Source organism: Ursus maritimus, unplaced genomic scaffold (genome assembly GCF_017311325.1).
Source record: "Ursus maritimus isolate PB19 unplaced genomic scaffold, ASM1731132v1 scaffold_30, whole genome shotgun sequence".
Lineage (NCBI taxonomy): Eukaryota > Metazoa > Chordata > Mammalia > Carnivora > Ursidae > Ursus > Ursus maritimus.
Genome location: NW_024425564.1, coordinates 31429232 through 31439020, shown reverse-complemented (window position 1 = coordinate 31439020; position 9789 = coordinate 31429232).

The window sequence follows — 9789 nt, the reverse complement described above, 5'->3', positions numbered from 1 at the left end:
AGGATATCTTTATGATCTTGGAGTAGGAAAAGATTTTTTGCACAGGACACAAAAACACTAAGCATAAAAAACCCAAATACCGATAGAAGATATTGATACTGCAATGAAGGATATATTCTTCCCCCCCAGGTTTAAAAAATGGGCAAAACACTGGAATAGCCACCTCACAAGAGCATTAAGCATATGAAAAGATATGTATCAGGGGCGCCTGGGTGGCACAGCGGTTAAGCGGTTCAGCGTCTGCCTTCGGCTTAGGGCGTGATCCTGGCATTATGGGATCGAGCCCCACATCAGGCTCCTTCGCTATGAGCCTGCTTCTTCCTCTCCCACTCCCCCTGCTTGTGTTCCCTCTCTCGCTGGCTGTCTCTATCTCTGTCGAATAAATAAATAAAATCTTTAAAAAAAAAAAAAAGAAAAGATATGTATCAGGAAATACAAAATACAATGGCAGTGAGATTCTTCTATGGACCCACAAGAATGGGCCAAAATTAAAATAGTAACAGTACCCAGTGTTGACAGAAATGTGGAACATCTGAAATTCTCATGTGTTTAGTGGGTATGTACACTGCTACAACCAGTATGGAAAGCTGTCACTACTTACTAAACTAATATGTCCAGCAAACTCACCCCCCAAACATATACTCAAAAGAAATGAGTATATGGACATACATATTTCTCTCAACCTCGAGGGCACGTACACGAATGTTCATACCCCAAACCTGGAAACAATCCAAATGTCCATTAACAGGAGAAGGAATAAACATCTTATGGAATTTTCATCTGATGGAATTTGACACAGAAACAAAAGAACAGACATTATGTTGAGCAAAAGAAGTTAGCAAAAAAGAGCATGTGCTGCATGATTCCATTTATTTATTTTTTATTATTTTTTAAGATTTTATTTATTTGACACAGAGAGAGAGCACAAGCCGGGGGGGCAGCAGACAGAGGGAGAGGGAGAAGCAGACTCTCTGCTGAGCAGGGAGCCCGATGTGGGACTCGATCCCAGGATCCTGAGCTGAAGGCAGATGCTTAAACGACTGAGCCACCCAGACGTCCCACATGATTCTATTCGTATGAAGCTTATAAACAGGCAAATATAATTGTAAGTGATAGAAATTAGAAAAGTGGTTATCTGTCATTGAAGGGTTGACTGGAAATGGCCATGAGAGAACCTTCTAGAATATTCAATAACTTTAAGTAATGCTTGCATGGGTGTATACATATACAGAATTTTATCAAGAAGTACACTAAAATCATGCTGTGTATGCCTTTAGTGTGTGTATAACTCAATAGGAAGATAAAAACAATTCTGAGAAAGACAAAGATATTTAATGGAACCTACTCTTCACTACTTTAAAGCAGGAGGCAGCTCAGGTTATCTGTAAAGGTTCAGATAGCAGATATCTTAGGCTTGCAGGCCATTTTCTCTGTTATAACTATATAAATCTGCTGTTGTGCCAAAGCAGATACAGACAATATATTCTAATAAACTCGATTTACAAAAAACAGCTTACCAACTCCTGCTTGAAAACGTTAGCAAATATACCACCCCACAGTTAAAATAAGTCACAAAATACAAATCCTTCTTCTGTAATATGAGATTATTGTGGTAAACTCTCTTGTAGCCCAAATATAGTATGATTGGTTTTTTTTTAAGATTAAAAAAAAAGTTTGTTTTTAAGCAATCTCTACACCCAACGTGGGGCTTGAACTCACAACCCAGAGATGAAGAGTCACACAATCCACTGACTGAGCCAGCCTGGCACCCTAGTATGATTGTTTTTGAAGTCCTGAAAGTAAGGTGTTTGTTTGTTTGTTTGTTTGTTTGTTTTGGTAAAGATGAAAAGAGGTGCCAAGTAATCATACTAAAATAATTGTAGAATATCTCTCCCACCTATCTCTCTTTCCCATTCTCCTTTCTTACTAAATCAGGAATGAATTTTCACTCAGCCTTAGTTTAACAGATACTTCTGGGACACTCATTATACAATATGTACTATGTTAAGAGCTAGGATGTAGTGAAAATCAAGTTGTTTATGATTCCTGGTCCTCAAGGAACTGTCTGATGAGAGTCAGAAACAAGCAAATACACAAAGAAGTTACTATGTAGGTGTTGTAAAGAAAAAGAAATTGGCAAGTTGGAAGGAATAGAAAGGGCATAATTTAAAGATGGAGTTGATCAAGCAGACTTCTCTAAGATGGAGTCATCAAATGTGAGGCCTAAAGAATGAACAGAATTCATCTTCCTGAATGGTGAGGAATATGGGGGAGGCAGGGAGAGCACATCATGCAGAGGCAACAGATGGTGCCAAGGCTGGAGAAGGGAGAGCTTAGTCCATGAAACTAGTATGCCTCGCATGCAATGAGCAAGAAGACAAGTGGCAGAGATGAAAATGAAGTGGTGGGTCAGGCCCAGACCACACAAGGTACTGGGTTATAGGAAAGAGTTTAGACCTTATTCAAAATGCAGTGGGAAGTCATAGACTGGTTTTAAGTAAGTGAATGGCGTGGTCTGATTAACATTTTTTTTTTTTTTAGAATTTTTTAATTTTTAAGTAATCTCTACAGCCAACATGGGACTCGAACTTACATCCCTGAGATCAAGAGTCACATGCTCCACCAACTGAGCCAGCCAGGTGCCCCAACCTGATGAACATTTTAAAAACATCACTCTAGCTCCTCTGTGGAGAATTATGGAGAGGGCACTAAGATGGCAGGGACATGTAGAAGACTACTGTGGTGATCCAGTCTAGAGATGATGATGATGGTTTGAATAGGAGGAGAGAATGAGAGAAGTGAATGGTTTGTGATATATTTGGGGTGTAAAATTGATAGAATGTAGTGATGGACTCGGGGAAATGAGAGAGAAAAAGATTTGGGGATTAAGGAAGTACAAAATAATCACTTAGGGAGTGATCAGCTGAGTTTACTAGAGATACATCATTAGGTTGGAGACATTGATTTTTCATCTATACCAATCAGTTCAGTGGTGTGTTTTCTCCAATTTGTGTGAGAACAGATAGACGGTTGGGGTTTGTCTCAGGTGGGGTTCGGTGTATTTGACAGGGGAGAGAGAAGCATGGCAATTGCTACAGTGTTTGCAAAGGACTTACCATATTGAGAATGACTGAAAGTATCTATGTACATAAAGAAGTAAAGGCAAGAGGGGCTGATGGGCAAAGAGAAAGCCAAGGGGTTGTGGATGGGGAATCTTAATGAGAGGAAAGATGGCGGAAGAGCAGGGTGATGAATTGAATAAGTTGAAAGTAAAATAGTTTTATTAGAGAATGGGATGTCTGATCTGATTTTTTTTAAGTTGCTGAGGTAGAAAGTTCAGTGAACTAGCAGCTCAGAGTTTTGGATGGGTCATCCAATATATGTTGACGTTGTCTAATACAATGACAGGAGTTAAGGTAGGCTGGAAGATTGGAAGTCAGGTGTTGAAATCTCAAGTGAATGAAGAGAAGTGACAGCGGATGACAGTGATGAGGAGGGAAGTGTGATTCAGCTGAATGGTTTGAGTCTCAAGAGAGAGGGGATATTTACAAGAGGAAGCAGATTCAATGTCTGCAAGGAGGCAAACATTGACCCAACTACCAAACCTGAGGTGAGAATAAGCAGTTTCTGCTTAAGAGGCCGGGGTGGGCGTGGGGATGGTGTTCTCAGCCCCTGGGTTTCACTGAGGCAGAGACAGGGAGAGGGTGTGGAGAGCAGAGGTGAAGGCACAGGAAAGTTGGTTGAGCACAGAGCAGCATTTCCAAGGGCATAATGAAGTCCAGAGTTGGGTCACATGGAGTGTGGATGAAGTAAGCAGGTTGGGAATGAAAGATGACAAGATAAAGGATTTCTGGAGAGGCTTTATAGCTGGCAGAAGATTTACTCCTGGATGGTTCTTGGAAGAAGGTGGGCACTTCGCCTAACACTGAAGTCTGAAATGGTTTTTTTGGGTTTTTTAAAACAACAAATTGGGTAACTGTTTGGGTCATTTTCATTTTGAGGCTCTCTTTTCATTTTAAAGTTGATAATAAAAATGCACAATAAATTAATAAGAACAGAATTTCTGCTTAGGATGACAAAAATGTTTGAGAAATGCATGATGGGAATAGTTGCACAACACCGGGAATGTACTGCATGCCACGCAATTATACACTGAAAAAATAGTTAAAATTGGTAAATTTTATATGATGTATATTTTACCACACACAAAAAAAGCCCCTGCAACATTTAGTAAAGTTTGTAAATGAGCAGCCTCTTGGCCAAATCTGCTCTCAGACATGTTTTGCTTGGCCTCAAACTGTTTTGGCCATCGTGTGTGTACAAAAAAATGAAATTAGAACACATTTAGAATCTAGAGATTTTGTATAAAATCCCTCCTAAAACTGGGCTGCCCAGTAACTGGGGACACACATTCCTACGTGGGTACAACCAGTTGGAGCCAAGGAAGGCCTGGTCCCCCTTACACGAAGCCAGTCTCCACCACCTGCACCGTGTTCTTGTCGGCACTGAGGTCTAAGCTCTCCTGGCGTTCAGCCTGGTGCTTGCCCTGTTGCTTCTCTTTTCACAACTCACAGAATGGTCAGATCGTTTTAAAGCTCAGCCTCCATGAAGATGAGCAAATGCAAGGTAGACTGAGCAGGGCCTTGTGTTTTAAGAAAAGAGGGAGAAAACACATTTCTTGGTGGAAATGAAGCTGCGTGTTTAATGTGTAAACAAGGTGTGTCCCAAGAATACAGTCTGGCCAGCTCTAGTTATTTTTATTACCTGCCCTACTCCGGAGGGTGGTTGTGTTTGCCTCTCTGATTTATAGAAACTGTTTTTTACTTTAAGTTTTAAAGAATTCGTGTAAAGCAGACAACCTAACACAATCTGAAGGTCATAGAAAATCTCTGAGTTTCAGCACGTCTTTGGCTAATAAAAGTACTACAGCTTTGCGACTTTTGAGAATATCTGTGAGGCATTCATTAATTCATGGATGAACTACTGTTCTCAGTATTTGTTCATATGAAAACAGTGTTACATATTCTGGTGTTGTGTGTGTGGGGGGGGGGTGGGGAGAAAGGTGTCACGTACATCTCTCTTATTCATTGGCACATAAAGGCAGTGTTTGTGCCAAATCGATCACTAAGAGATGAGAACATTAAATCATTGTGTGTCAACATGGCTGTGAACAAAAAAAGTTCTAGTACACAAAATGGGCACGTACTGTCGCCAGAAAAAGTGCACTGGCTTCTTTTTTGAAAGTAAAAATATAGAAAACACCAGATATTCTGGCACTGTGATTGACTCTAGTCTAAAATACCCTAACACTTCTAAATTTACATACAAGGCAGTTTGACTTTTTTTTTTAGTTCTCTTCCTTTTGGATGAACTTAACTTTTGGACATCTTTGCTTGGCAATCACAGTACATTGAATTACCATAGCGCTGGGTGAGAGTTGAAAACGACACTTGATGAGAATGAAAAATGTCCAGTTTCTACTTAGAAATAGAGGATTGCGCCAGGACCTGTCAATCACGGGCTGACGTCTCTCGGTGTCCTGGGACATGAAGGAGTATGCCCAATCCCAGGCTAAGTCATGCATAAGCATGAAGGCTGTATTCGTTGCCTAGAGCTGCTATAACAAGATACCACAAACAGAATAAACCACAGAAGTCTGTTCTCTCTCATGGTTCTGGATGCTGGAAGTCAATAATCAAGGCGTCAGCAAGGCCATGCTCTGTCTGAAGGCTCTAGGAGAGAATCTGTTCTATGCCTTTCTCTTTGCTTCTGGTATCGCCAGCAAACCTTGGCATCCCTTGGCTTATAGACACCACTCCAATCTCTGCCTCCATTGCCACACTGCGTTCTCCCTGTGTGTCCTTATCTATGTCTCTTCTCTCTTTTTTTTTTTAATTTAATGATTTTTTTTATTATATTATGTTAGTCACCATACAGTACATCCCCGTCTTCTCTTTTTATAAAGACACCACTCATATGGGCATAGGGCCCACCCAAATGGCCTCTTCTTGATTTGATTGTGTCTGCAAAGACCCTACTTCCAAACTGGTCACACTGTCAGGAACCAGGGCTTAGGACTTCAGTGTATCTTTTTGGAGGACACAATTCAACCCATAACAGAGGGACAGAACGGTGGTCAGACCATGATCTTTCCTTAGACTCCGGCCCAGCATATCTCACGACAGCCATGGCTGTCCTACTTTTCTCCCCTCCTGCTGGGTTTCTGAGCCAGCTCCTGCTTTATCTTTCTATTCTGGCAAATTAATCAACGTCTGTCAACTTTCGTCCATTTGCACAGGTTCCTGTTTGTGACAGGTCTCCCTTGTAGCATGCTCTCCCCTTACTGCAGACCCTGGAAGTAGGATGCCCAGAGTGGAAGTTGGAACCCCATTCCTGTGAACGTCTGCTATCAGTCATTTCCCTTGCCTTTAATTCTTCCCCGATGCTGCTTAGACTTTCTGTTGTCTTCACTTACACATCTTGCTGTTCTGTTGCCTGTTCATCGTTCTCGTTCACCCAATTGTTGAAACCCAGTCTTGAGGAAGTCCAGCTGTTTAGTCTCTGGGCTCACATGTGGGCCACTGAGCACAGCTTACCTCACCACCTTGCTCTCCATTCTCTCCAGAGACCATTCATTCCACCTATAAGCTCCTTACAACCATGGCATCACCGATTTCCCCCACTCACACCTCTCTCTTCAACTCTTAATTTACAGAGAAAATACATAGGTATTCTCTAGTTTCAGGCCACCAAATTACAAATTAGCCTTGATCAGGACCCACCACCTTTCTTCCCACTTGCGACAAAAGAAGCTAAGTCCATCCCAGGTTGGAAGCTGCTTCCCACCTCCTCCTCTCCCCCATCCCTGGATGTGATCTCTTCCTGTCCTCTAAAGATTTCTGTGCCTTTCTAGCATTTCTCCTGCACTTTTGATCCCCATCTCCTTCATTTGCCCTTTTCCATCAACATTTTAAGAGTCTCTTCCATTTTCTATTAACTAACAATCCTTCTTTCGCCCGGAAGTCCTCCCTTAACCTGATATTCACATTTGTTTTTAAAAATTAATTACAATATGCTTTATTCATATGGTCTTTTACAGGTAATTACCTTCAGTTTTTATTCTCTCTAGCTCTTCCCTGTCTCAGGTAAACTTCTTGAGTTATCCGTATTTGTGATCTACACCAACTCACGCACATGTGTTCTTAGATCCAGTGGAATCTGTTAACCTATCGTTCTGATCATTAAAGACTTGCTTGTAGCTGAATCCAAGGACATCTTCTTGTCTTTTACTTCTCCTGCTCTCTCAGTAGCACACGACACACTTTTTGCTTTCTACTTGTTGGCTTCCAGACACCTAGAACTTCTGGTTTTCCTTATAACTTATGGATGTGTCTTCTCATTCTCTGCTGGTTTCTCTTCCTCTCACTGCCCCATAAGTATGGTGTTTAGTGTCTGCCGTTGGCCATCTTTGTTCCTCACTCCATGCAGTTTCCCATGAGATTTCTGCCACACTCGTGAATTTACATGACAATTTCCGAGTCTGTAACTGTAGATCAGGTTACTCCCCACAGACTCCTAGTCACATAACCAGCTATCTACTGGACAACTTCACTTAGACGTCCTATGGGCACCTTACACGCACCATGTCAAAAATTCAACTCATGCTCTCTACTCCCCAGCACCCCTCTATCTTGTGTTAAGCCCTGGGTTTCCTATTTCATTTAACCCTGACCCTGTTTACCCCCACCAGAGACTGGGTGTCATCTGTAGCCCATATCCTTTGGGCCTGACCACTCCAGGTACTCCTCCTTGTTTCCAGTGGCCTGTATCTGTGTGGGGTTTTTTGTCGTCGTTTTGTTTTGTGTGAGGAAAGCAAACTTTTTAGGAAGCAATAGAAACTGTTCTGCCTTGAGCAGAGCAGGCTGGAAATGTTGGGTCAATGACTCATGGGAATTGGTTTATACGTTCCTCAGCTCCTCAACCTCTTGGCTGGGATAATTCTGAGGCATTTGTTTTTTAACATTTCTTTTTAAGATTTTATTTATTTCTTTGTCAGAGAGAGAGAGAGAGAGAGAGCGAGAGCACAAGTAGGGGGAGTGGCAGGCAGAGGGAGAAGCAGGCTCCCTGCTGAGCAAGGAGCCCAATGTGAGGCTTGATCCTAGGACCTTGGGATCAGAACCTGAGCCCAAGGCAGACATCCAACAGAGGCACCCAGGCGCCCCCGTTTTATATCATTTCCTAGGATTTGTCCATGAGTTCATGGTACAGTTGGCTTGNNNTAAGGCACTCTTTCCTGGCTACCTTTCCTTCTCCCTACCACTTTTTCTCTTTCCTACCCATATTCCTTGTTCTCCTTAAATGAACTACTTGCTCTTGAATCCTTGCCTTGAGGTCTGTTTCTGGGGGAAACCAAAGAAAGACATCATCCTTCTTTCTACTCCTTTCTTTTCTTTTTCCAATTACCAAATTCTATTAATCCTACCTCGCAATCATCTTGAGACGCTCCTCACTTCTCTCCAGCCCGGCTGCCACTAGCCTGGTGCCCACCTGCCATCACCTCTAGCCTGGATCACTGCAGTGGCCTCCTACCTGCTCCCTTCAGTATTGTCCCCCTGCAACCCTTCTTCTTCCGTCCAGCAGTGATCTTTCAAATATGCAAATCTGAAAAAAATCAGGAAGTAAACTTTTCAGGTGTCAACTTAGAATTGAGAAGCTGTTCTTGACGATTCCAGAGCCGTAGTAAAAGGAGCACACTGTCATTTCCCTGTTAAAGCACTTCTCACCCTGTACAGGAAATACCTGTGTATACTCAGTTGTATTCTTCACCAGACTGTAGACTCTCTAAGGATAGGAATGTTGTATTTGGCTTTCTCCTCTTTTCCTTTCCTTTTCTCTCCCCATCTTTGTTGTTGTACTCCTAGATTGTAACTCCTTGTGATAGTTAGTCTAGCTAAAGTTTTGTCAGTTTTGTTTATCTCTACAAGAAGCCAGCTCTTAATTTTGTAGACCTTTTCTATGATTTTTCTGGTCTCTATGCCATTCATTTCTGCTCTGATCTTTGTGTTTTCTTCTTTCTGCTAACTTTGGGTTTGGTTCTTCTTTTTCTAGTTCCTTGTGGTATGAAGTTAGGCTGTTTATTTGAGATCTTTTTCTTAATGTCGGCATTTAGTGCTATAAACTTCCCTCTTAGAACTGTTTTGCTGCATCTCATGAGTTTTGGTATGTCGTGTTTCCATTTTCATGTATTTCAAGGTATTTTTTATTTCCCTTTTGATTTCTCATTTCACCCACTGTGTCCTTACTGATTTTCTGCCTTGATGATCTGTCCAGTATTGAAAGTGCGGTATTGAATTCCCCTACTATTATTGTATTGTTGTCTCTTTCTCTCTTCAGCTATATTAGTATTTGCTTCATATATTTAGGTGCTCCAGTGTTGAATGCATATATATTTACAATTGCTATACCCTCTTGATGAATCGACCCCTTTATCCCTATATCATGGCCTACTTTTATCTTGTTACAGTTTTGACTTAGAGTCTATTTTGTCTGATACAAGTAGAGCTACTTCTGCTCTCTTTAGGTTTTCATTTGCATGGAATTTTTTAAAAAAAGATTTTATTTATTTGAGAGAGAGAGACAGAGCACAAGCAGGTGGACAGGAGAAGGGAGAAGCAGACTCCCTGCTGAGCTGGGAGCCCAATGTGGGGCTGGATCCCAGGACTCTGGGATCATGACCTAAGCCAATGGCAGATGCTTAACTGACTGAGCCACCCAAGCACCCCTTCATGG